This window comes from Protopterus annectens, chromosome 3.part0 (genome assembly GCF_019279795.1).
Source record: "Protopterus annectens isolate FY-2018-M chromosome 3.part0, PAN1.0, whole genome shotgun sequence".
In the NCBI taxonomy this organism is placed as follows: domain Eukaryota; kingdom Metazoa; phylum Chordata; order Ceratodontiformes; family Protopteridae; genus Protopterus; species Protopterus annectens.
This window is the reverse complement of record NC_056731.1, coordinates 1,379,449,957-1,379,472,080: the sequence shown is the minus strand read 5'-3', so window position 1 is coordinate 1,379,472,080 and position 22,124 is coordinate 1,379,449,957.

Here is a 22,124-nt window from a genome sequence, read left to right as displayed (position 1 = left end):
CTTTCACAGTGTGGGTTCTTTCAGTAAGCCAGTTGGCAACCCATCTTGTGACATAGGGATTTATACCTAGTTTAGTGAGCTTATCTATAATTCCAGAGTGGGGGATGGTGTCGAACGCCTTGGCGAGATCTAGATAGGCTGTGTGAACCACCTTACCCTCATCTATGGCTTTGGTGACTACTTCAAAGAAGTCTATCAAGTTTAGGAGACATGATCTGCCTTTTACAAACCCAAACTGTGTGGGGTCCAAGGTTTGGAGATCTCCAATGTCTTTGTTTATGAGTTCCATGATGATACGTTCCATGGCCTTGCAGATGAGGCTCATCAGGCTAATGGGGCGGTAGTTCCCAGGGTCTGTTGTGGCCCCCCTTTTGTGGAGTGGAATAACTGTCATGGTGCACCATTCAATGGGCACAAAGCCTGAGGTGAGGTTATGATTGAACATGGTACTTAGGTGGGGTGCCAGTTCATTCTGTAGTTCATGTAGAAGGCAGCCTGGGATGTTGTCAGGTCCCATGGATGCTGTGTTCTTGACTTTGGAGAGTGAATTTTTTACCTGTGCAGTCGTGATTACAGGAACTTTGAATTCTTCCGGTATAAAGATGGGCCCTTTAGAGGGTGAGAGGGGGGGTAAAGTTAGCACTGAACCTATCTGCCAGGATGTTGGCAATATCAGTTGGTTCTGTATATTTAGTGTCATTGTGCTGTAACTCAGAGCAGATCTGAGTGTTGCCATTGAGATTTTTGACATAGCTATAGAATTCTTTGTGGTTGTCTTTAGAATCAGTGGCAATTTTGCTTTCATAACTAGCTTTGGAGGATTTTATGAGGGATCTCAGCTTCTTACTGAGGCTGACCAGGAAGTTCCTCCAATCATGGGATTTTACTCTTTTTTGCAACTGTTTCTTTCTTTTGTTGTAGAGCTTGTTTTATGGCAGAAGACCACCAGATTGGCTTCCTTTTTTTGGAGGATAGCATCTTGGTTCTGTTAGGGATAGCATGATCCATGCACTCGTGTAAGTGCTTATAAAGTGCATTTGTGTAGGATTCAGCAGTCATACTTCTATTGTCCATCTGCATGGGTGTCATGAAGTTTGCCAGTTCTGTCTTAAGAAGCGTGAAGTTGGCTTTGGAGAAATTTTTTACGGTTGTTTTCCTAATGGGTGGTGGGAGCAGGATGTGGATGTCTAGGGTGATTCGCTTGTGGTTGGATCTGACCAACGAGGAGCTGACCTCTGGTGTGGAACACTGATCACCCATGTTGGTGATGACCAGGTCTAGGATATTGCTGCCTCTGGTGGGGGTGTGGATAAATTGATCCAAAGCGCTGGAATTGATGATTTCCAGAAAACATTGAGCAAAAGAGTTGGTACATTAGTAGTTTTCCCAGTTAATGGTAGGGTAGTTGAAATCACTCATTATTAGAGTGTTTGGTTTTACACACACATATACACACACGGGAACACTTCACATAATCGAATTATTAAAATCTCGATTTGCATATGGTCGAGACCATATGATCGAGATTTTAATAAATCGAATGTGTGTAGTGTTCCGAAATAACACTTTACTTACCTGAATACATTACGTGCACACAGAGGCAAGTATTGTTGCATGCCTTGTGTGTACGTAATGTATTTTGTTCGTGGTGTTGGCAGGAAGTAAAGAAATCTCCGTTTGCGCTTCGCATACAGCAAGACGGAGATTTCCCATCTCCCCACTGTAGCGCGATCTTGGAGTTGGTATATTTAAGTAGGGGGGGTGTGGGGGGCACAGCCCCCACATGGGTGCAGGCGAAGCCCCTGCAAAAGCTTGTGTTTTTGCTTTAATGGTTTCCCTTCAGAAGTTCGAGTTTCCGAAACTCGAGCTTTTGGTTTCGGTTATTTGTAGTTCGAGATTTCGGAAATTCGATCTTCTGAAGTGAATCCACACACACACACACACACACACACACACACACACACAAACACACACACACACACAGCACAATAACATACATTAATTGCCATGTATTTTCCCATGTGTTATGGGTAATTATACGATGACCCCCCATTAATATTGCAAAACATGCACAATGATTGGCCAGCGTGCCTGTTGTAAATCCCACAATATACCAACAGAAAAAGGTCTGGTCACCGAACTTTTTTCCATTGGTATAAAGTGTCCAAAACTTTTTTTTTTAATAAAAAAAAAAAAAAAAAAAAATGGAGCAACAGAGACTTCCCCCCGGATTTATGAAGCCCTTTATAGCATGCAGAATTAGTTTAAGAGCTATTTTCAGCAATATGCCCGACATGCGATCCAGGAACGAGCTCCCGGGATATGCACGTTTGCTCTTAGGCTAATCCTGCACAAACCGAGCTCCTGTATGCAAATTACCCTCATTTGCATGGTTTTCACCTGGATATGTGATCCAGGAAGCTGGCAGCCATCCATGCAGGACGAGTGTAGTGTACAGAAATGTACTCGGTTAGCAACCGAGTACATTTCTGCATTCTACAAAACGGAGCTATGACAGCACCAAATAAAGGCTGCATATCATTGAGGAAGCATGCCAATGTCCAAGTAGAAGGCCATTGGCATTGCAAACTGTTAAAAAAAAAAAATTTTAATTTTCTTTTCGCCGATTTCGCCTGGTTAAGCATAGGGCAGCGACTCTCAAATGGGATCGGGGGGGATAATAAAATAAACCTAAAATAAGCATTCTAACTAAAATCAGTATTCTGCCATGCAAGTCAATGGCAGTCAGAAGACAACCTGGCCAGTGAGTAATGGTTGCTATGGGGGGAGGCTCAGTGTGGGACATGTAACTATGCATTAACAGGCAATCCTATGCAAATGAGGGAAGGGTTAGTGAATCCCGGATTTTCCCAGGGTAAGACTAGGATATAGGTGACATCGGGGGGGGGGGGGTATGTCAGGCATACTGTAAGTGGATTGGAGACCTGTGGCTCAGGATTGCTCCTAGCTTAGCACAGCTAAGCTAGGGGTGTGTCTATACATGCCTAGCACTCTCTACAAAGTGTAAGTGGGTGTGTGCCCCTCCCACCGGGTTATACAGGAAGAAAAAGAAAGTTAAACCAGGAAAATGCAGCTCTGTGCACATTTGAGCACTATGTTTGCACGGCATGCCCCCCCGGGCTTAAACAGGGAGGCAATGAGAAGGGAAAACAGCAGTAGGAAGGTAATCAAGGAGCTTAGCTGACAGGTGAAATGTATCAGAATCAGCCAATTACACAGGCAGCAGACCAGACCAGCCCAGCCCAGCCCAGCACACCACTATAAACTATGCAAACACTTTTCCCCTTGTTTTTCCCAGAAACTCTGCACCACCAATGTATACAATCAGGAAAATTCTACAAAACAAAAGCAAGAGAAAAAATGTTAGGGGCTGCTTTTGCTATCATAAACCTGCATGTGCAAGAGGCTAAGGGTGGTGAGGATGTGAATGCTGCTGAGGAACCCACAGTGAGGAGACGGAGAAGAGTGTACAGACCCAGGGTAACCTACCAAGGGCTACATGAGGTGGAGATAGTGGAGTGCTATAGGGTGGACAGGGACCTCCTACAGCATATTGTTGAGCTATGCCGGCCATGCCTGGCACACAGAACCAACCGAGGGGAACCCATCCCAGTGGATACCAAGGTATGTATAGGCCTAAGAATACTAGCTACAGGTACCTTCCAAATGTCAACTGGGGATATGATGGGGATCTCACAGGCATCAGCATCCAGGGTACTCCACCAGTTCCTGGATGCCATGTCAGCACATGTCGGTGAGCATGTATATTTCTCCATCACCCGTGAGGTGTTGGCCAGCAATATGCATCTCTTCCATCAAATAGCAGAATACCCTGAGGTAATCGGTGCAATAGACTGCATGCACATATGCATGAAAGCACCACCAGGTGAGTGGGATAGGGTCTACATCAACCGCAAGGTTTTCCCCTCCATCAACTGCCAGGTCGTGTGCAATGCCCAGGGCATAATAATGAATTTGTGTGCTGGCTGCCCTGAAAGCTGCCACGATTCCCACATCTGGCATCTGACGCAGCTGTATCAGACATTTGCCAGTCCCACATGGTCACCTAGTGGGGGATGCTGGATACGCACTGTAGCCATGGCTGATGACACCCATCCAAAATGCACACCCACCCATACAAGAACTCCATAATGAGGGACACACACAAACAGGAATCATAATAGACCATGTGTTTGGGATGCTCAAGTCACGGTTGCGGTACCTGGACACATCTGGTGGAGCCTTGCAGTACTCACCAACTACATGTACCCAAATTGTCCTTGTATATGACATGCTACACAATATGATCCTGTGGAAACAGCTGCAGCAGAAACAGCATGGGGCAGGGCCACACAGCCCCCCACCAGTGCCAAGGCCTGCACAGGTGCAGAGTGACTCGGAGGAGGAACAACCTGAGCCTGCCCCAGTAGGCAGAAGGAGGCTTGCCAAGTATACCCTGGCCTTGGCAAAGAGGCAACGCATAGCACATGCACCGACACAGTAGGGACCCAGGGAATGACACCTCTCTCTGACTTGCACATACAATAAAAGGGATGCCAAACATGACACTACCTGTGCTCAACCATGTATAGGGAGTGTACTATGTGCATCCGACATAGGCAGCCCTGCAGCACCACCCTCAATACTGGGACACCCACAAGGTAAGTGACTCACACATGCCAGTGGGGAGGGCACATACCCATCAACAGTCACAGCCAGCAGGATAGGTGTAGACAAACACAAACAAATGCTGTACTATGGCCTCTGAATGGGCCCTATGGGTAACCCCTACCCCAGCCCTACACAGGCAGACTACAGCAGGCCAGTCAGCTGGATGTAAGTTGTGAAGGCTAGGAAGTCAGAAACTAATATGTAGGTAGTGAAAGCTATGATCTGTAGTACACTGGTATGCCTCTAGCCAGCATGATAGGTAAGACTACAGAGTGAAATGGTGTACCTGACATACCAGTACAGTCCTAGCAACTGTGTAAAAGTGTAAGGTGTGCCCCAACATCCTATGTACATCCTATGTACACTTATAGTAACAGACAGGTGTACCCCACACCCCTGTGTAGAAATGTAGAAACAGTCAGGTGCCCCCCGCTATGCAGAAATGTAGCAACAGTCAATGCCAAATGACCAATGTATACCCTGTAGACACAGCATGCTACCTGTCGGTGTACAACACAAAGGTCAGCACCACAGTATGAACCACCTGGACTTGATCCACACATGCAATATAGATGGCTATACTGGGCATGCTCACACACTTAGAGGAGTGAAGGCAATGTCAGTCAACAACATACTGAAAGGCCATACTGGGCATGCTCACACACAAACAAATGAAGGCCATGTCAGCAAACAACAGTGGACCAGACATATCTGGCGGTTGCAGTTCTTAGTGCAGACACATGTCAGTATGCACCACTCCTGCCTTGCACACACAGTAGATAGGAATACAGACATATATGTAAGGACAACACACTATAATAAGCCAAAGGTAGACGGACATAGATATGTTGAAGAGGATGACCATGACAAGTAGCCATCTGGGCCTGTTCCACCCAGCACACAGCCAAAGGGCCCCAAACACATGAGTTGCAGGTGTCATTCACTGCAGATACTAGCCACTAGTATCTGTCAGCATGACGGTGTGTTGCACGTGCCAGCTTTGCAACATGACTGTACAAGGAAGTTTTCACCTAATAGCTGTATACACATACCTGTGGCATATGACCCTGTGTGTGCCTCTATGCGGCATGTCAACCCCTACATGAATGGTTTACAGCCCATGCACACACCACCCTCCCCATAGCAGTATCATGACAAGCCTGCTGAGGTAATCCAATGTGAAATACACCTTTGGGGGAGCTGTAGCTCAGTAATCCCCATGGCGCATCCCATAACTGTGTACTGCTGTAATGATAAAGTAGTTAGGTAGTAGTCCTAACCCCAGACTTGGCAACTGTGTGAGTGTGTGTATGTGTGCATGTGTCAGTCTCTGCCTGTGTAGAGAGAAATGCTTTCTAGGCTACACACACTCAGTACAGTTCATATACACAACATTGGCAAGGTTGCTGATGTCACACACCTAGAAATACACCTCTAGGGAAATCATTGTCCAGTAATCTCTGTTGCGCATCTTGTAACTGCATACTGCTGTAGTGTGATAAAGTAGTTAAGTAGGTGTTCTAACCCCAGACCTGGCAACTGTATGTGTGTGTGTGTGTGTGTGTGTGTGTGTGTGTGTGTGTGTGTGTGTGTGTGTGTGTGTGTGTGTGTGTGTGTCTGACTTTATAGAGAGCAATGCTTTTTAGGCCACTCACACTATGTGCAATACACATACTTGACTTTGGTAAGGCTGCTGATGTCACTCAGCTAGAAATACACCTCTGGGGGAAATCATAGCCCAGTAATCTCTGAAGTGTGTCCTGTAACTGTGCACTGCTGTAGTGCGATAAAGCACTTAGGTAAGTGTTCTAACCCCAGACCTGGCAACTGTGTGAATGTGTGCGTGTCTGACTGCACAGAGAACAATGCTTTTTAGGCTACTCACACCCCGTATAAAACATATACTCGACTTTGGCAAGGCTGCTGTTGACACTCACCTAGAAATACACCTCTGGGGAAATCATAGCCCAGTAATCTCCATAGTGCGTCCTTTAACTGCGCACTGCTGTAGTGTGATAAAGTAGTTAGGTAGGTGTTCTAACCCCAGTCTTGGCCATTGTGTGTTTGAATCTGTGTGTCTTTGTGTCTCTGTCTGTTCATAACTGAGTGACAGACAATGCTTTTTAGGTCACACACACTCCTTAGAATTCATATACCCAATGTTGGCAAGGCTGCTGATGTCACTCACCTAGAAATACACCTCTGGGAAAGTCATAGCCCAGTAATGTCTGTAGCGCAGCCTGTAACTATGTACTGCTGTATTGTGATTTAGAACTGTGGTAAGGTTCCATCACCACCCATGGCAGTTCAGGATGTTTTGCGTGTGTGTTTCAATGTCTGTGTATGGAGCAATGCATTATAGGCTACTCACGTGCAGTACAATTCAAATGCCCTACATTGCCAATCCTGCTGATGTCATTCATTGTGAAATACTACTTTGGGGAGAAAGTTCCCTGTAATCCCTGTGGTGCGACCTATAACTGCTCCATGCTATAGTATAAAATAGGCCTTAGCAGGGACTCTATACCTACACATGTCAGTTGTGGATGTCTTGTGTGTGTGTGTGTCTCACTGTTTGTGTAGGGAGCAATGCATTTTAGGCTAGTCAATCACAGTTCAGGTGAAATGCCCTACTTTGGTAATCCTGCTGATGTCAGTCACTGTGAAATACACCTTTGGGGAAGAAGTACTCAAGTAATGTCTGTTGTGCATACTATAACTGCGTAGTACTGTAGGGTAATAAACTAGTTAGGTAGTGGTTCAACTCCCAGACATGACAGGTGTGTGGGTGTGTGAATGTGTGTAACTTATATCCTGTGTAAAGCTGAGTGTGTGACACCTGCGGCCAATGTTGGGGGGGTTTCTGCTCATTACTTTTATGGTAGCCCTACTATATATCACAATGTCAACCATACAGGGATAACAGATGTAAATTAGCTGGGAGGCTGGGGTGCAAAGCCATACCCATACATGTGACATCAGGGCCAGCCAATCCAAATTAGCAACCCCACTATTACCCAGAGCACAAACTCAACCCATGTGTCATACGCACACATATGCCTAGGCAACAGCCAATATGTGGTTAGTACACTGCATATTGGCCACTGATAGTAACTATGCAGTGATAGCAGTGGGATACAGAGGGCATGTCACCCTGGCCATCTGTCCAATATGCACGTACATGCAGACAGTGCACCTCCACCATGTTCCCCAATGGACACCTGCGCCACCTGTGGTGCCTCCACATGTGACTCACAATGGACATACCATGCCTGACAACATGCCCTATATGGACAGATGATGCTGACATTAGGGAATGCTGTTGGCATGCTATCAATGTAGGTGAAAGTTAAACCTGCTGCCCATTACCAGTTCCTGCCACAGGTGGGCAAGACTGGCACAACTAATAATAAGCTGTGTTCACAACGTGGGCCAGACACCCCAGATACAGTTCCACATGTCACTGTACATACATGTGGGAGGTATGCACATCCCAGACACCATCCATGTCATGGACTAAGGAACACATACATGGCATGTGGTGTATGGCATTGGCCACACACAGTAATCACCCAGCTGACTGGATGGGGGATGCAATTCCCACCTGTGTGGGCAAATGGAGTAACTACAGCCCTGAGCCACAATGCAGACCATTGTCATGTGGCCTGATGCCATGGTGTACCCATTGCCTACCCTTCTACAGCCTGCTGGCACAGTTGACCACCACACACCCGTGTAGACATGCACTCATGCATGTCAGAACTGGCACCCTGTGTGTACATGTGTGTGTGTTGTATGGTGCGTATGTCCACATCCGCACTCACTACAACCCCCCAGGGCATAGTGAAGCATGCTGTCTGATGTCTGACATCTCCTCATACTCTTTGCCTATACAGCCTCTGCATGACCAGTGTGGTGCATGTAATACCTGCACATTGATGTGTTGTGGCAATCCCACTACTGATGAATTGCACTCCTGGCCCTGCCAGATTTGTCAATGTGTGTGCATCCCTGTGTGAGTGTGCCTGTGTTGACGCTGGCACATGTTCATGCAGACAGGCACGTGTACGACACCTACCATATATCTACTGTAGCCCTGTTGCAGATGTCACTCACCCTGACATATATGTTCTGAGCGCTCCACATCAGATAACCCATGTGGTGCATCCAATAACTGCATCGAACTACAATAGCACTACATAGGTGTTGGGGGTTTGATACCCTGTGCTGGTAGGTGTGTTACACAAACATGCTTCAGTTTTACCCTCCCACCCCTCCCTGACATGTATCTGTCTGCCTCCCCTACTCCCTCTCAGGTGAATGTGGGGACCCACACCTGTTTTACTTAGGCAGCAGCAGCATGTATATAAATTGCAGCCCTCCCCTAGCTGATTGCATGTGGAACAGCTGTGGTAACAATCCCATAGCCAATTGCATGGAAACACACTCCAATACCTAGGAACATTATGATGGTGTTGGGCCTTTGCAGTCACTGTGAGCAGAAACGAGATTTGATGTTTGGCAAACAGCACCCCAGATGGACTGGGGATTTACCTCTAACAACATAGACTGTGAAAAGAGGGCAACCAACAGGAGGGGGAATTGCCTGCCCTGACTACAGACTGTAAGTGCTGCTATACTGCATTTGGAGTAATGTTGGTTTAAAAGTGTTTGTCTGGATATGCCTGTCATACATGTCGCAATATCTCCCATGTCAGTACAATTTATATGAGGAATCCCCATCTGCAGGGTCATCTGCAGACTGGGCAGTGTTGTGCCTATGGTTTCATGTGTTAGCCACAGTGCATCAATCCATGGAATGCAGAAGGTAGTGCAAGGATTGCAGTCTGTAGATGGTGAAGGCTGTGACAGTTACTGACTTCATATCCCTCATAGGACTTATGTTGCAACAAACCTAGTTACAATGAAATTTATATGGGGTTATCACAGTAACATGTCTATACTGGCCCTGTGTATGTACTGTCAGCCACACCTCTGTCAACCTTTGTACGTATGGGGTACATGAAGTGGTGCATATGTGCTGTACACCATAAATACTGTCATCATATCTGAAAACAAGCCAGTGATATATCAGCTTGCTACACGTCATGTACAGTAGTGGTTATATTTCATGACATAAGCTGGACATTCTGTGGATGATTGTACAGTACTGAGGTCTGTGTAGTGATGGTGAATGTCTGCAGTGTGTGTATTGTTAATATGTACCTCAACCTGTGTACAGACTGTGGTAGATGTCATTGTTCATAGGTTCATAGGTTCATAGGTAGGTACTAGGCTATCTGCCCAAGGGCATTTATAAGCCTAGCCAGAGTGTGTCAGCTTTTGCCGCCCCATTGATTAATTAACTGATCCTTTGTCAAGCAGAGCCAATGAAGTGATCCCAGGGGTGTATTTTCTGTTACCCATCCACTCATCAAGGTTCTATTGAAGAGTGTTAGTGAGGGGCTCTGCCTGATGTAATTTGAAATTTTGTTCTAGCTCCCCTTCTCTCAGATGTTACATGCTGCCCCACTGTATGGTACCATTTTGCCATACATGTTTGTAGGGCCATACACGCACATGTCTCATACCACAGACAACCATCATGACAAACTGTGTAGCAGCCCAGTATATGTAGGGTCATTCTGTGAGTGGCACATATGAGGATTGTGTAGAACAGATAGTCCATATAGTGTAATATTATGCTAGCTTACCATATGTGTCTGTGGCTGTGTTCACATTGATTGTGGTTATGCACTGTCACACAGGTGTATCTTACCCTGTGCTGTGACATGGCTGTCGAGCCTGCTATATATATGCAGGTACATGTGTATTACCCCATACGAGATGTAGGCCAGTGTTGAGCCAGTCTGCCTGTAGCCTGCACAGTGCATTGTTACATGCCTAGCAGCTTAGTGTACTTAACCAGTGGGATGTTATGTGCAGATACTCACCAGATGTACTGCTGCTGGACCTCCCTTAAACGTTATGTATGTCAGACAGAGCAGTGGGATGCTGTACAGATGTATGTCAATATCTAGTGGGTGGTATGTGTCCATGGCACCCCTGTACCAGCGGTCATTATGTGCCAGGTCAGACAGGAGTGTGTGAATCCAACACCTATGGTGCCAAATGTATACCAGTCGTTATGTGTTATACCTATCTACATGGCTGTCTACATCCATATTGTCAGGCCTGGTTCACATGTGGTGCAGTAAGGGATTATGTGTATACCTCTGGACTGTACAGGGTGTATCTGAAGTTCCACATATAGTGGCCAATATCTCTGCTGCACTCCAGAGGGGCAATACATGCTAGCAGCGGTACCTTACAATGATTTCCTTAGGATGTCTGTCAGTAGCCAATGGCACACATGTTATAAACAGATGTCAGCATCCACACACACCATGTCTGTGAAGACAATCCCAATGACAGTAGCAACAGTCTGGTAATATACCTGCTATACATAGCTGTCATCCCCTTGCACTACTACTGTGAGACTGTAGGGGCTGGTGTATGGCTACACTCCATGTCCAGGACATATGGTGGAAATATATGTACATATACTTATCCAGATAACCATATATATATATAATTACACATGTGTACTACATTGAATTACCACTGTCATGGCATCCACCCACTATAACTCCCTAGAGCATGTGGCTGTGGTCCCTTTACATTTCCTGTGTGATGGACATCTGTCCTGTGTGTGGGCATCAGTGATACATGCAGCAGGTAGCAATACCTCTTACAGGAGAACCTGCAAACTCAGAGCGGACACATATTTGTAGGAGGTTCAGGAACTACAGACAGACTGTGGGTAGAGTTGTGTAATGCTTTGCATAGTACTGGTGTTACAGGGTGTGTGTGTGTGTGTGTGTGTGTATATATACTAGTATACCTTAGAATTCAGTCTGTTTGCATAGCTCACTACTGTGGGCCTAACCTCTTGCTGGGCAGAAGTATGCCTATCATGTGTTGTCCAGCCACCACACAGGTCCTGTGTCAGATATGACACTGGCAATGTGTGTGTTGCATGCTATCAGTACATGGCTACATCCATGTCTATATCTAACCTCAATTCCCTGACTAAGAGTATGTTGTAGACTATCCTGTAACACCAGAACCTTGCTTAGTGTATGGCAACAGTGTTCCACATATATGCCTGTGTTCCAGCCTCTGTCCCCCATCTACATACCAAGCTGTGCACATATGTCATGCTATTGGGGGTTGTTCTGCAGTGGGCTGTGAGTATATCACACTGCCATTGCTGCCATTAGTCCAATGCTGTTGTATCCCCCACACATACAGTGGGGCTGGGGCCATATATGTGTGGGCTTCACCTATACAACACATGTGCACCCTTATGCACTGCAGAGGCCAGTGTATGTAACAGTGATATATGGTCTTGTATTATTGAGTCCAGGTGGGGAGCACCATAAATGACCTAGGCTGTTACAAATGTGGGGGTATCAGGGGTGAGCTGCCACAAGGTATGTGGATGTACAGTACCGTATACTCCACCTATATTGACATTACTTACATGACTTGGGGTACTGCAAGCATACTGCCTCCTGCCATAGAGACTGTACTGTGCATTATGCCTTGTTATGTTCTGAGTATAACCCATTTGATCACAAAACGTCATTACCTCCTATGGAGTTTGTACAGAGTGTAGATAGAGGCCGCTGAACTACACACCTGCAGTACATACTGTTGATTGTGTGGTACCCTATAGCCCAGTCTGTCAGCACTATTGTACATTCTGAAGGGCTTGGCTTGGACTGCAACAGTTGTGAAACTTTCCAGACTACTGTATAAGTGCAACTGTTTCACAGTTGCAGTACTCCGTTTATATGGTTGCCAGTATTTGAACAGCTATAAGATATGGCATATAGGACTGTTATGGTACACAATTAAAGGAATCCCAGTTCTGAAAACCTGTGTGTGATGTCTTTCCTATGATCTTACTATGGGTATATGTTGCAGGCAATGACTTGACATTAGTATGTGTAGCCCATACACTGTCCAGTTGTTCAGGTGTTAACTGTAGGCATAGTGGCTGTTCCATATTGTGTGCACCTCCTACATATGTATCTTACTGTACATATATCTGCGTGTGTATGTGTAGTCACATGTATGTATATATATATATATATATATATATATATATATATATATATATATATATATATATTTATATATGTATATCTGTATCTGCATATATGTGTCTGTGTATCTGTATCCTGGGGACGTTGATGGCTTCCACATATTACATGTCCTGTGGGAGGCAGACTGTACTTGGTAGTGTATTGCAGGGCGCATGTGTTTGGCTGTGTCGGGATGCCTATTCATACAAGACGTATAATGTGTGGGGCCTCTCAACCCCATTAATGGTGCAAGTGGACATAGGTGTATTTGTTAATCTGCAATTGCTATCTACAGATGTATGGCCATATATACCTATATAGATATATTTATCTGCTAACAGATATATAGGTATATGTGCATAGATAGTGATATATATGTATATAGAGTTAGTAAAACAACATATATATTTGAATATATGTGTACCTATACATATATGGGTATGCTGTATCTCTTAAGTTTGCACTATAGTTACACACGCAGACATCTAGATGTTGGTATACATTATCTGTACTGTTGTATGACAGGACTGGCTGATATGTTTCTGAAACATTGAATATCGGTGTACCTGTCATGACTTAGTGGTACATTGGTTTGTCTAGGGTGTGCAGGGTCTTTGGTTTGAGCCTTGCAAGAGCTGTTTAATTTGTCACCAGCCAGAACACAGCCCATTGGATAGAGAGTGATTAAGGCACCATAGAGCAGTTGTAAGCAGGTTTGTGTGTTCTTCCCAACAACAAAATAAACAGCTCCTGCAAGGCTCATGACCAGAACCCTGCACATCATACACAAAGTGATTTACCACTAAGCTATGGCAGATACGCATAATCATGATGTTTTCACATACATATCATCCAGCCCAGGTATAACTGCAGTGGTGGTGCTGCGGTAGTGCTGTCGCCTCACAGTAAAATGTTGTCCTGTTCGATTCTCAGATAGAACGTCTTCTGTGTGGAGACATGCGTGAATGGGCGTACCTTCGTTGAAGGTTGTGCATCAGGGCCAGCAACTTGGCACATAAAAATCTACTGCCGATCATTAGCGGACCGGAGTTCCACTGTGGCGACCCCTAACTGGGAAAAGCTGATAGACACAACACAACAACATCATCCAGCCCAGGTATACAACACTACAGGGAATGTATTCTGCCATGTAGATGTATTTGTGTGTGTGTGTGTGTGTGTGTGTGTGTGTGTGTGTGTGTGTGTGTGTGTGTGTGTGTGTGTGTGTGTGTATATATATATATATATATATATATATATATATATATATATATATATATATTCATCTTTAAATGGATATAACATATCAGTATAAGTAGATATAGGTATAGACATATATATATATATATATATATATATATATATATATATATATATATATACACACATATATATATTTATATTTATATACGCCAATAAATACATATATACATAGATACGCATACACCCATAGATATATATGTATATATCCACATGTCCACATATATACAGCACTAGGAATGCATATATGTCAGCATATATACGGCTCACCTTTCAAAGGGAGAAATCCATGTGTCCGGAAGCTGGAAGGCCAAAAGTATTTTCTCAACATTGCACAATCTTGCAATACACGCATTGAATGTGCAATGAGCGAATGTCACTATGCATTCGCTTATTGCAGATTAGGCAATTTGGTTACTGATGCCACTATTGTGGGGATGGGGAATAATTGCCTATCCCCACTGTACTCCATCCCACCTGTAGGATGTAAGTCTGGCATTACTAACATATTATGCAGTACAGTCAAGTGACATGTCATGCTTGGGTGAACCCCCTAGGCAGGTGCAGTAAGTAGCTCGGATCCCTCATACAATCCAATAGCCCTGCACCTGACAATGGATTCACAAATGTTGGCAGGGACATCCACAAACCCACCATGTCAGCTGGGAACTGCCACCAAGTAGCCTAATGATCTTGGTCTGCAGAGACATGGAACATATCAACAATGAACCCATGGCCAATGTCACTGGTTATCTCAACACATGGAACCCCGCCAATGTTGAACTTGTCAAAGGCAGAGAATACAACCTGAACCTGGTATACCTCCTTAACCCAATCATGACAGGTGTAGATGCGGGTTAGGAGGTGCACAATGCCTATGTAGATCATAGCAGGCTTTTGTACACCATCCCGTTTGTATGAATGTGTGTAGTTGTTACAGGATCTACCTCCGTTCACAGAATATGTTACCACCAGGACTGCTTGACATATGCCAACATACCACAGGTGCCATCCTGTGGACATACAGTTCTTCACAGGTCATAGATGTGTCAATGTCCTCCTCCATGCTGCTGAGGTGTGCAACACTACTGGGGTTGCTATAACTCACTGGGAGTGGCTGTCGTGGACACGACTGTCACTATTGCAGTTACTGTTGCGTCTATCCCCCCACATAGCTGCCTGTAATACTGTACAGTGTATGTAATCAGGTTGTTAATTGTTGTTTACACCATTCACAGTAGTTGAGTGCCTCACACCCTCCTAATACCCTATGTAGTGCTATGCCACCAGCACTGGCACATACGTGTTACTTAGGTGAGGATCACAGTAGAGTGGGGAGAGGGACATACACCCTGCTGTTAGCATGTTCAATGTTATCCACATTGCAGAATGCATATATAGCACTATGTGGTTGTGCCTATCCTGTCTTGGTGGGATTACATGTGCAACAGATGTGTTACCTGCACAGGGACATACCTCCATGTGTACAGTCCTGTACCTGTACTGCATCCAAACCAAAGGCACTGTTTGTTGTATCCAGCTATGGCATGTGTACCACCCACTACACTTACTGGTGTCCACTGTAGAAGGCTTGCTGACACCACTACACCCATCAGCCATGTGGCACATGGACAAAAACAACACAATCAGAGCAGATACTGGTGACAATAATACAACATTGTTAATTACAGCTATGATGCATCATGGCTGCACAGCTACACCTTCCAAGATATTAGCATTTCACTTTACTGCTGACAACATGCTACACATCATTCCATTGCTACACTGTTGTACAGTCACCCTGTGCATCAGAACCATGTTAGCCTGTCCCTGTATCGATGTTACGGATGTCAGGGAGTGGCACAGGTATCATCATATGCACAGGGTGTGTTGTTGGTTTGCCAGAGGCCTAGGCTGAGCCATACAATTGACAACGTGTGTGTGTGTCAGAGGGTGGAGTATTGTTGTGGGCCACTGGTGATGTCATGTGTGCAGGTATGTGGTTGCCCTAGGTTCATTGTTTATGTGTGTGTGTCTGCATGCACACAGTTCCTCCATGTGGCTGCCCTATACAGGGAATTGTGGGACAGCTGCAGACTGAACCTGGCAGGGTTTGCAGTTCCCCATCTCAGGCCACGAACATGGGACCTGTGCCTGGCAGGGGTGCTACAGGCAGTATCAGGTACAGAGCCAGACCGAGTAGTGTCCACCGAGTTTGACAGACATCCACTGGATCTAGGTCCCTCCTGGGACTGGTCAGGGCCACATGCACGTGGTCTGCTATGATGATCTGTGGACAGCCCCCACCACAGTGCTGAGGCTGGTACTGCCACTATGGGAGCAGCTGTGACTGGTTGGACATCCACAGTGACCTCCAGCTGCTGGTGTTGCTGGCATACATCCACATGGCTGTCGCAACTGTCCTGCCCTGTCCTGACGCATGGACATGACATTGTGGATGAGTTCCAATGTCTCACCCCACTGTCAATCCATGACCTCAGTGTAATTATGGATGGCATCTGCTAGGTCATGGATGCTATCAGTTACAGAGGTGTGATGAGCCCTCTGCACCCTTAGACCCTGCCTGGTGTACCGTTCCATTCATGCCTGTGCCTCTATGACAGTCTGGAACATGCGTGTGGTTGAAATAGATGTGGCAAATCTGCCAGGGGCATGATGACCAGCAGTGCTCCTATGAGCACCCCTACACATCTGCCTATGTGATACTCCACCAGACATCTGGCTATGGCTGCTGTGTCCTGACACACATGCTATAGATACCACACTGTCCTGGCCAATGCCAACCATAGGTTGTCCCTCAGCTAGGGCCAATGGTGATGAGGTTTGTAGAGGCAGTGTGACTGTGTGCGTGGATGGTGTGGATACATGTGGATTGTCAATTGGTGGCCCAGCGGCAGCCCCTGACGACCCTTCCTGTGCCTCAGCACACTTATCTTCATGGTCACTGTATCAGTGACATCAGATTCCCTGCGGGGGGGACCCAGCCCCACCTCGCCAACTGTGAGGGGAAAACAGGGAACAGACTGTAAGACCTGTACAACACCACTAAACAGTACATAAGTACATACACACACACACACACACACACACACACACACACACACACACACACACACGCACACACACACACACACACACACACACACACACACACACACACACACACACACACACACACACGTGTGTGTGCAGATATGGCAACACAGACAGACATGCACACATGCAGTCGACATACATGTCAACCAATACACTCCACCAGACAGCACCTACAGACAGCTCCCACAACCCCATAACACACACAATAGCAGGCGATGGTGCAGTACAGTATCACACACATATACCTGTAATTACACACGTCAGCATGCAGGACATGTGGGGCTCAACAGCATGCAGTGCAACTGTAGTCTATCCCCATTACCAACATTATACATGGCTGTGATGCATGGCTTCTGTTTGTAGATGATGGCCCTCCCCCTGGACCTCACTGCACCCATGTCCACAGCATTGCTGTGCATCTGTTCAGCACCCTGGCATGTACTGTGCACCATATCTCATGGGTGTACACACCATTGCAGGATGTGTCTCTGTGTGTCAGTGGTGTTTCTGCTGATGCTCACAGCCTCTTTGTGTTCCTGGATCACATGTGGACACATGTTTAGTGAATGCTTGATGTGTATTCACATATGTCATCATCAGTGGTGCATGCATGCGTGGTAGACTACCATTAGACCGACCACAGACACAATGTACTGTACCCATGGTGACTGTAGAGACCATTATTGACCATGACTGGGCCCTGGCTGATGTTGCTTGTCATACACATAGGTTCATAGGTGAGTACTGGTCTATTGGTCCTGGGGCCTACATAAGCTTAGCCACAGGGGTTCCCAGCCATGCACCACCCACTGTTATTCCCCTGTGCCCTTGACAGGCTCTGGCACAGACATGCTACCCAGGGTGTATTCTCCATTCCCCATCCAATTGCCAAGTGTTTCTGTAAAGAGGGCCAGTGAGTAACATTGCCTGACATGTATGGGTAGTCCGTTCCAGAGTCTGGGGATTCCCCAGGATAGGGCCCTATCCCTCCAGTATGTTCTGTGTAATGTGTTCATTAGATTTAGGATCTTGGAGCATGTGTTAGCAGAGGGAGTGGGATGTCATTATATGTAGCATGTTCAACTGCTCTGTGTATGACATAGCTGTGTATATTGGGCAGATGTCAGCTGTGCCTGGGCAATGTGCACTGGAGTGTAGCCACAGTTGTCTGAGATGGACTGTGTATTGCATGTGTTTGCGGCTGGTAATCCCATTAGTGAGGTGTGTGCTGTGTCAGTGCACATGTACAGCATGCATTATGGGTAGGTGTGTTAGATGTGTACATGGCCTACACCTTAGCTATGACATGCACAGTGAATTGCCAAGCATTATCTTAAACCATACTCACTGGCATCCGGCTGCTGCCTTGCTGGTATCCCAGAGGTACTTACATTGAGATGGGATAGAGTTGATGTCAGTGGCCACAGCTGTAGCACTGCTACAGGGTGGCTGCAATATTACAGTACTACAACAACAGCTGAAGTCCACAGTACTACAGTTTATGCATTACTGCTTATCGGTACTACACAGCAACATACCCCACATCTCACATATGCATGGTCTACCTGTACAGATGCATACACTACAGTAGTCTACTGATATGCCCTGGAACCTTACCTGCATGCCCAATGTGTGGTGTGTGAGTAGCACCCACCTCCATGACTGTATAAGTCTGGAGCTCTTGTGGGCAGGCAGGTGCTACCAGGCTGATGAGCAGCTCCTCCACTCTGGTGAGGGGGGATGGATGCTATGCCCCCCCCATTGCAAGGTTGTCACCCCGCACGGCAACTGCACGATGACGTACTTGCAGGAGCAGGTCACTACAATGGTGGTAGACCTGCTCATAAGTACGGCTGTGCATCCCCTCCTCATTCACCCTGCGAACCACATCAGTCCACATGGCTGTTCTCTCCTGCTGGTCCTGGCATGTCCATGAGAATAACAGCTGATATTTGTGGATGATGCTGGTGATGATGCCTCCTCAGTGGCAGTGTAGGTGGGGTCCCTCGGGTGTGCCATAGTCCCTGAAAGACATAATGATGGAAATATGTCTGAGCAACTCATATGTCAAGTTTACCATAATACAATACACATATCAGTCTCCCACCATCATATCGGCTCCAACATAATGTTCACACTACGCTAGTGGTATGTGTCCGGTATGTGTACCATTGGGCCATATATTGCATTGTACAACACTTTCTGCTATGTGGTTATAGACATGCTCCCTGTGGGGACACTAGAGTTGCAGGGCTGTTACAGGGTATTTCACCTGCATGCCATTGTCACTGCCACTATGTTTCCACATATGCATGTGGTAGGCCTGCTATGTGATTGCTACACATCTGCCATTCTGTGGTATTGAGTATATCTATACATGCTTTTGAACATGTTCTGGGATTGTGTGGACTATTACAGCCCACATATGTTCCATGACAGTTACACACCAGTATGTGTAGGGGTTATTTGCCAGCAGGAACACCACTCCAACCTAATGTGCACATGTTACCAGTCCACATCACATCCGTGGCCCACCATGGAACCTCATTATCTACTGTTCTATCAATACCTTCATGTGGAACCACCTCAGGGGATGGTGTGTCCCCCATGGAGCACACACAGACATGTGTCTGTCACTCAGTTAGGTTGCGGGAATTGTGCATAAGGAGCTCCACAGAGACATGGGGTATGTGCTACATCACCTGGAGGCATGCAGTACACATACACAAGGTGCGACATGCATGTCCCTCCTGCCCAGTGCACAGCCCAGGCACCTTTAGGTCCATGTAGATGCTGTTGTGACTGTCCATGGGTGGGCACCATGTTCCCTTGGTTCCAATGTGGAAGCTCAATGGCATCCACATTCCAAATGTAACTACCCGTCCACAATGTTTAACCACCATGTGTCATATACCAGCCCTGTATGCTGTCTTGTTTGACACCCAACCAGACCTACATACCAATATGTGCCTAATACCCTTCACCAACATATATATCCCACCATCTCATACAATTGCAATGTGTTCCCAAAATGGGTTACACACCTCACTCCACACTCCATCTTGCAGCCATGTACTGGTGTGTAGGTATGTTGTGTATTGATGTGTGATATTCTCTCACACATGTCACGGCAGGGGAAATGTATTGACATGTATATATATATATATATATATATATATATATATATATATATATATATATAAATTTATATATATATATATATATATGTGTGTGTGTGTGTGGGTGTAGACATATACACACACACACACACACACACACATATATATATATATATATATATATATCTGTCTATATATATATATATATATATATATATATATATATATATATATATATATGTCTGTATATATATATATATCTGTCTGTATATATATATATATATATATATATATATATATATATATATATATATATATATATATATATACATATGTGCATATATGTGTAGATATCAGTTTGTGTTGTTTATATACCTATATGAATGTATAACTGTCTGAGGTTCTGTACACATACACAGCTGTGAACATGTATCACACATATATGTATCCGTATGTGGGGTGCATAAGACCATCTGGACCACACTCATGTACCCTCTTTACTTCACAGCTGAACTGTTCGGCCTTGCTGCAACACAGGCAGGTGTCACATGTGAACACAGACTAACATTAGGGTGTATATATGGTGACAAACATTAGATAAGCATATTATACTGCTATGGCAGTTGGGTATGCTATGCTACACTTTAACATGACTGTCTTGCAGGTGGTGTGGTCTCTCACCCATTTGTGTATCATGGCAGTATTAATGCCCCCACCAGCCATTGGCCACAGTTATTTACAGAACACAGATATCATGCATCACATCTTTTCCATTCACTGCTGGTCTGCACATTTGCCAGATATGTCCCACTGCCCACAGGGACTGACACTACTGTCCAGTGCTGTTGCTAAGCACAACATCATTACAGGAACAAGTACTGATGGCGCATATACATCCTTTCACAGTATACATCCTATTATTCTATTTCATATACTACATGTCAGTAAATGCATATTTGTTTCCCATACCTGTTATGTTGTTTCCGTTGTAACACAACCCCAAGCTTTGTGAACTTTCTTGAAGGTTTTTTTTTTTTTCCTCTCTCTCTCTCTCTCTCTCTCTCAGTCTCTCCAGTAGAGTGAATGAGCTGGTATGAATAGATTGCAGCATGCTTTTGTTGGTATTGCACATGATCAGGTGGTGGCCTCTGCACCAGTCAGTGTCCAGCAGTTGTTAATTGCATGCAGCCTGCTGTGTAGTACTTCAGATAACCACTGTCATAGCTACCCTATACTATAAAGTGCTGTCTTCTGTGGGTGTTGTCCCTTTACCATTACAGTATGGATGACACCCTTCCTGTGTGTGGACACCAGTGTTACAGACAGCAGGTAGCAATACCTCCTACAGCAGAACCTGCAGACATAGGGCAAATCCACATTTGGATAAGGTCTAAACCTACAGACAGGATGAGTAGTGTTGTTGTGTGCAATGTATCTTGCTGTTCTTACAGAGTTTCTGTGTACATGGTACTTTTTCATGGCATGTTGTCTATCTGCATAGCTCTCAACTGTGGGCCTATCCATATGATACCAGGGAGATTGGCTGTTAGGTTTTGTCTGTGCACCATACAAGTATTGTCCCAAATATATCTGTGGCAGTTTGTCTGTTGAGTGCTATCAGTACATAGCTACATCCATTGGTATTTCAATGTCATATCCCTGCATAAGGGTATGCTGCAACGAATCCTGTAATACCAGCAATTTTCGGGGTGTGTAACAGCAATAATGCAAATATGGCCCTATGTTCCTGCCACAGTCCTCCACATATATGCCAGTCTTTGTC